Here is a 7,514-nt window from a genome sequence, read left to right as displayed (position 1 = left end):
GAAAATTCCCTTTATTAGTCTGAATCTGGCGAATTTCTTTTTCTAGTGTAAGTCTCGTTTTCCCAGTCGGTCATTATTAACTAAACGAAAACGTAGCAAATCTCCAACACTATAGATTTCGTGAATAAATTTGTGCTTTATTGTGCACCTTTTAGTGCAACATGGCAGAAAGAAAGAGCGCGGCTTCACCCGGAAAAAGAGTGATGAACGAAAGGAAAAACAACAAAATGTGAATTGTAGTAAAACGAAACCCGTATAAAGCGGAATTCCGAAAAAAGGAAATATTTTCGGAACGAGGCGATTTTGCATGCTAAAGTTTTATTGTAAGTCGAACCTGTGTATCGCGGAAGCAAAAGACAAGTTTTGGTACGAAGAGTTTGAAAAAGCAATAAAAGAAGTTCCTTCTCGTAGACAAGTAAGGTAAATAGTTTTCAAATAAAATGGTCACTTCAGAGTTGACACACAATATTTCAGGAGCGATGTCGAACCTTTAGTAAAATTAAAAATAATTGGGCATTGCAAGAGGTAATTACCATTGGCTAGGTAATGTTACCTATGGTAACGAAATATGGTTGCCCTTCCGGTAATCTCGACGTCATGCGTGTTTAGAAATGAAATGTAGATGGCGCTTATCGCACTGATGATTTTGTATGCAAATTTTCAACAAAAGTTTCCGATCTGGAAACAAGAGGAGTAATGTGAATTTCGATTTTGGTTATGATGTAGATGAATCGTGCATGTTAAATTTTCTAAAGGTGTTTGTGTTTATTTAAAGTTTGTACAATTTTATCAATCGTTTTTAATTTAAAGAGTAGGAAAATTTAGCCAATGGTAATTACCGTGTTAAACGTCTGTTAAACGTGCGTTAAATATCTGTTAAATAGGAGCTAAACGTGTGTTAAATGTGTCATAACCAAGGATATGTTTCTCGTGATTTCTGACGCCATGAGACATTCATTCAATATCTTTTATTAGGTACAAAATAGTACATGCCCGGTACCGGAAAGCATTGCCGGGAATGGAACAGAAATGTGATATAACACGTGATGGCAAAAGTATAGTTGATTACAGGAGACAGTACAAATACAATAAGCAATGTTCACATAGGTGAACAGTGATTACAGGATAAAGCTAAATGGTTACAGAATATAATGAGATGATTACAAAATTATATAGTAATAAAATAGCAAATACAGAATGGTTACAAAAATAAAAGTAAAGATAAGATATAAAAACAGGTATAATACAATAGTATATACAATATGATACAAGTGCAAAGGTACGGTATACATTGTAGGGTTGAGCACAACTATAAAGACAGTCAGTCAATCCCTTGTGGTGTTGGTTGCAATCCTCGAATAGTTGTGAGCGAGTTTTTGAAAGAGGATAGAGATCCTCATTGTTAATAAGTTCGTGGTGTGGACCGGGCCAGGGAATGTTCATATCTTTGGCAGTGATCTCGATGGCTAGTCTATCCCGCTCAAGGCACACACATCTGTACAAGTAGTGGTCTGGCCCATCAACCTCCCTGCAGATGGCGCAGAGAGGGGAGTGTTTGCCTGTGAATCTGTGGAGGTAACTAGAGAATTTACCGTGTCCACTGATAAGTTGGATAGTGTCAGGGTCAATGGTAATCTTCTGGTTGAGGTACGTAGTGATGTCAGGAATAAAGTTGAAGGTAGAATTGCTATGGTTTTGGCTCCAGGAGCTTTGCTAGCAGTTGAAAGAAATTAACTTAAAGACGCCATGAGACAATGCAAACGACACATGGAAGGCGAGGTGTGCGTGGATCGCAGGTGCCAACCTCTGTGGAGACGCTGCCTCTTGCAGTAGAAAAGGCGAGAGATGTGAATCGCGACGCTGCAGTTCCTTATAGGGTTAAACTTTTACGTGCACTCCAGGCAAATTCTGTTCGAACTATTGATGTATCCAATCTCGTAAATCACTACGTCCAGTTATCGATGGATTTGATGTAGAATGATGAAATTTTTATTTTCAAAATAGGTAAATGAAACCAAAGTCTCGGGATAAAGTAAGTAGCAAATTTACGTTTTAAAATTGTTTTAGTTAAAAAAAAAATTTAATCTAGGTGCGTATCGGTTAATGTCTGGTCGCCATCTTGTTTGCACATATGCGTGCGCAAACAAGATGGCGACCGGAAGGCCCGCCATATTTCGCTACCATAGGTAACATTAACCGGTTTTTTAATAAGCAAATTTAGTTTCAGGTTATTTACTATGTATAATATAATTGTGTACCGCAAATTTTTAACTCCCGAATTGTATACCAATCAAAGCTATTCCCTGACTTAATGGAGACTTTTCACCGCCGATAGTACCAAGTAAGCGCGACTTTAAAGCTTCATTTACACATGATGCTTTTTTAAAACACCCGTAATCATAAATATCGCAATTCTTACAGTTTTTGTAGTTTCTAGACAAAGAGAAAGTTGGCGCGGTTTGGGTAACCGGGATTGAAAGTGACGTTTTCTATGACTGGTGGGAATATTTCTTTTTGATGTCAGCTGTATTAAAAATTTGAGAAGTGAATAGAAATATTGACCAAGGACATTTTTCTGATATTTTATTTATTCGTTTGACTTTTTAATTCGTGAAAATTTCAATTTTATATTCACAAAAGGCGGAAATTTAACTTACATATTATTGATTATTATTCTGTTAAAGCAAAGGAAAAATAAAAATGTGTTTTTTTTTTAATACGTAAGGAAGACTGCAAAAGTGTACTTTGTAAGGGATAGAAATTATTTCCCGTATGAATGAAACTTCCATCATTTGTAATATTTAGGGGAGAGTTGGGCAATGACTGTCGGAGTGCAATTTGGCTCACTTAGGTATGTCGAAAGTGAATGGAACTGTGAATGTACGATTGACGTGGCCAGGTAGAAAATGTGATCGTAATTCTTTAGTAACTTTGCGATGGCCATTAGAAGTATAGTTTTTTTTCTTTCATTTGCATGTTCTCGAGGTAATGGCTTAGAAAATTTTGCAGATTTCAACCGAGAATAAGTATATATTTATTTTAAACTGTTAGTTTTCATCATTATATGTATAAATTGCATATATTTATCTTAACATTCCTGTTTTTCGATGGATTTATGATATGCCGTTAAGCCAACAAAAGAGTAGACAATAATACATTGACAAATTCTTTTAATATTATGTCATGATTTCTTGTAATGTTGGTTTTTAGATAGCACTGATGAAGGGCTAATTATAATTTCGTCTGTGTTAGACGGATAAAGTCACGTGATATTCATTTTTCAGAATATGCCTGTAACATCATGTTCATATTAAGTGCAACAGAACAGATAGTAATGACATGGCTATTAGGAAAGTTGCTGTACTACCCGTTAATTATGGTTATTTTTAACCATTTCTTTTTAATTTTAAGTTCATTTAAAGCGTACTGGATTACTGGATATACTAGGATAAAAAAAAAGGCATTAAATACGAAGCATTCTGGGATAGGGTCACATTTTTAGCTATAAATACAGGATACATTAATATATGAGATATAAACTTGTAAATATTACATTTGAATCGAAATAACCGGAATTCTGGCACAAAGTGGAGTTTAAATTTAGTTTATCCGTGCTTTTTGCCCCCTATACTTTCTATATTTGTTCTTGACGTGCAAGTATCTAACACCGTTCTCGAGATTAAAAATGCACAACGAACAAACAAACAGGCGAAAGTGGTATTTATAGATCTACAGTTTTTGAAATTGCAGGCCAATGATTCAAAGAACAAAGGGCATAATAAAAATGAAGCCGTAAACACGACAAAAAGAAAACAATGTTGTGACGAAAACCCAATCAATAACACATTTCTTTTTACTTTCCCTACGGTTATATACTTGCATAACAGAGGGAAAATGTAATGATTGGTCAAAAAATAATCCCAAAATTTATACATTTCTGCACTTTGGACATCTTGAAATGCAAAAAAAAAATTCGTGGGTAATTCCTTTATGTGTGGATGTTAGTGTATGGGGGGGCAAGATTTTGTTTATCCTGTTCGTAGCTTAATAACTTTCGTACGTTTTGTCGACAAGGTTTGAAATTTTGCGGGGAAGTTTGCTTATTAGGTAGATCGATGCAATTAAATTTTTGTAATTTATCTCCCCACCCCTCGATAATTAAAGGGAACGTGTATATCTCCACTAGGATCGGCGTTTATAACGATTTTACTTCTTATTAGCTTTTATAATCTTTAATGTTACCCATCCCTACATTCAAAATTAAGCTTTTTGCTGTTTTATAATAATTAAAAATAAAAAAATGTTTTATAGCAACATATCATAATGGATTGCACCATCAAATGTTTCCGGCAGAGTCGAGCAACTCGTTGCTGGATATTTATTTTTGAAACATTAGTCAGTACACTTTCACGGTGATCGATTTACAAAGTTATAAGCTAATAATTTTTATCATAAACTTCGGCAATTCACACATAGAACGAAATTAAATTAAGAAACATGTTTAAATGCATATCCGCTTTTATATATGAAATGTCACAGAAGAATAATATAAGATTTCCACAATCGACATATCAAAGTATTGTACATTAGTAGTATCCACGCGGTGTGGTCCGGTCAAGCATAGAACGGAAGTGATTGTAGGCGTTATCACGTGATACAGCGTGACGCGTTATTTTAACGTCATGTATTTTTCATATCAGGTGGTACTGTAACGTCACGACATATCACTAGCTCTTTCTAACTCGTAATCTGTGACGTCACAATCAATCACTTGACTGTCGAAAACAGTGATAAATAGATAAAAGTCGAGATCAGGTATGGGATGCTTTGGAGCAGGAGGCTTTTATTAACTATATACAAACTTTCGATCTAGCCCGGACGTCACGTGACTTTAATTGAACATTTTTCCCGAAAGGAATTAGATAGATGCCCGACACGACTGTGTTGTAACAGGAAAAGTATGATGTGCGGAGCATTCCACTACTTATTTGAATAAAGAGCATATTTTAAATTAAATAAATTTTAAAAAGATGTTATTAAGAATTTCAGTCGGGCATTATGACCCGGTCACAATAAATCTAATTGCTCGTTTTCTACCAGGCATTCACACTAATTACAAATAACACTTTTATTATTACGTATAATAAATTGCTCCTGGATGGAAGAAATTCGTGCATATTTTGTGAAAATTAAATAGTTAATAGGACGTTAAAAGAAACTTGTATAAGAAGGTCAATAATATACTTATTTTTTTTTTTTTACTTTATGACAAAATTTTTTACTTTATTAAAAATTTATGACACGTAGCAACTTTGATGCATACAAAGAAAGGGAATTTAGTAAAAATATCTTCATATAAATATGTTTCTTTAATTCAAATAATTAAATGTACTGTACGAGCCACTTTCCTCGTTCAATGCTAAAGTATAAAATTCAAGTCCTTCGTACGTTCATTATTTTCTACGAAACATAAACCCTAATCACAGATAACACTTATACTATAGCAAATTCGTATATACAATTGTTGTTAGATCCAAGAAATCGTTGCATATTTTTTTAAATTAAGTAATTATAAAACGTTAAGGAAAACTTATATAATAAGGTCGAGTATATTATGAATTTTTATTTAACTTCCTTTATTGTAATTAAGGAGTACCCTGAATAACTCGGATTCCACTGTAGCATTTTAGATGCGGTTTTTCCGGTTTTGAAGAGAATCGTTTTAAGACGCATGTAAAAATTCTCTAATTAGCTTCGAAAATGGGTGAGATCAAGGGATGTAAGCTGACATATATTATGTCAGCTCACATCCCTTATTATTTAGCGGATCAATACGTTTATTTAATTAATTTTATTAATGTTTTTATTATTGTTTATATTTTATATTTTGCATGGAATGTTCCAACGGTTTTTTAAAATTTGAAATATCTTGCGCATATACACTCGATCCTGCACGAGATAACATTCCAAAAGAAAGATTGCTTGAAGATGACCTGCGGAACAGGTGGAAAACGTTTGCATTATTAAATTAATAATTTCTCAGAGGTATAAGGTGTCTGAGTAGTAAAATTAAAATTTTAATTAAACAGATACAACAAACATTAAAATACTTTTCATTCAAAAAAGAAACTTCTGCTTATGTAAAATAAATGTTAAAGTATTCCTCCGCTCTAATTTCACTATCAATGTAAAAGCATTATTTATCTAATATAACGTTAAAATTTTTATACAGATAACTTAAAGACTTTTATTACTGTTTTATTATAAAAGAAATTGAAAGACGTTGTGTTATAAAAATAAAAGCAATAACTTATCATCGTACCATATCCTTGATCATTTCGAGACCAGATTTTGTACAATGTCTTGAAGTACACTCCGACTGAATATCATGACTTTCTGCTAAATCGTCTACAGGGCCTGTTTGATACTGTTCGTAAATTACTTCTCTTATTAACGAAAACTTCTGTAGTAGCAGAAATTCTTTGAATAGAGATCGGTGTCGGATCTCTCGAATGCCACTTAATGTCATTCTTGACGGCGTGCGAGAAACAATTTGTTGTGATTTTTCAGAACAATTCTGAAAAAAAATTAAAATATATTTATTAAAGATTAAATTTTATTCATAATATTCAAGAATTATATTTTTAGTAATTGCCGAACGAATTTAATAACGCGATGACAGGCAGCTGCAAAGTGGTTGTAATTGACAATTGGAAAAATATTGCTGGAATTGTCCTTTGTTGTAAATATCGCAGAGTAATTATGAAAACATTAAAACTTTATTGACGATAATATGGACGATGTGATATAGTAGGTGCGGTATACAGTTGAGAGTATAAGAGATACAAATGTTTTGTGTTCATTATTATTATTCTTATAATCTTTTATTAGTTCGTATTCCTTATTTGTGATTTAAGTTGTACATAAGAATACAGGATGGTTATAATTAAAGTTGCCCTACTCAGACCTGTCTAGATACTGTTCTCTTGAACGTATTTTGATGAAACTTGGTATATATAATATACTGTAAGTGCAGTTCGGTGCACTGCCGAAATTTTAATTGTAAGGAATATATGCATTTTAAAACAGGATGTATATTAGTTAGTACCTGTTTAGCCTACTAAATGTCTTAAAGAAAAATCTGACGGAAAAGGGGCGTATTTCCAAAATGCGTATCGGCGTGTAAAATATTCCCGAATAAAGGGCGATGTTAAAGATGCCCAGTGTTTATCTACGCACCCAGTTGCGAAGTAAAGAATACAGTATTTCCATTGAAATTCCTTTGCGTTAAATTTAGTTTTAATTACAATCCGAGCAAAATAACGAATCGCACACTTCTGACGAAGCAAATCAAAATCATTAAAAAAATATAAAAATCAAATTTGTCATGAAATTGTTTTTAATTGTTTCTCAATACCAAAAATACTTAGATAAACAATTACACCAGCATTTTAATAATTATTACACGGCACAAATTTACTTACATTTATTTATAGAATTTATTTCTCTTAATT

The sequence above is a fragment of the Centruroides vittatus genome, unplaced genomic scaffold (assembly GCF_030686945.1).
Source record: "Centruroides vittatus isolate TY-2023 unplaced genomic scaffold, ASM3068694v2 contig_1207, whole genome shotgun sequence".
Lineage (NCBI taxonomy): Eukaryota > Metazoa > Arthropoda > Arachnida > Scorpiones > Buthidae > Centruroides > Centruroides vittatus.
This window is presented reverse-complemented; position numbering follows the sequence as displayed.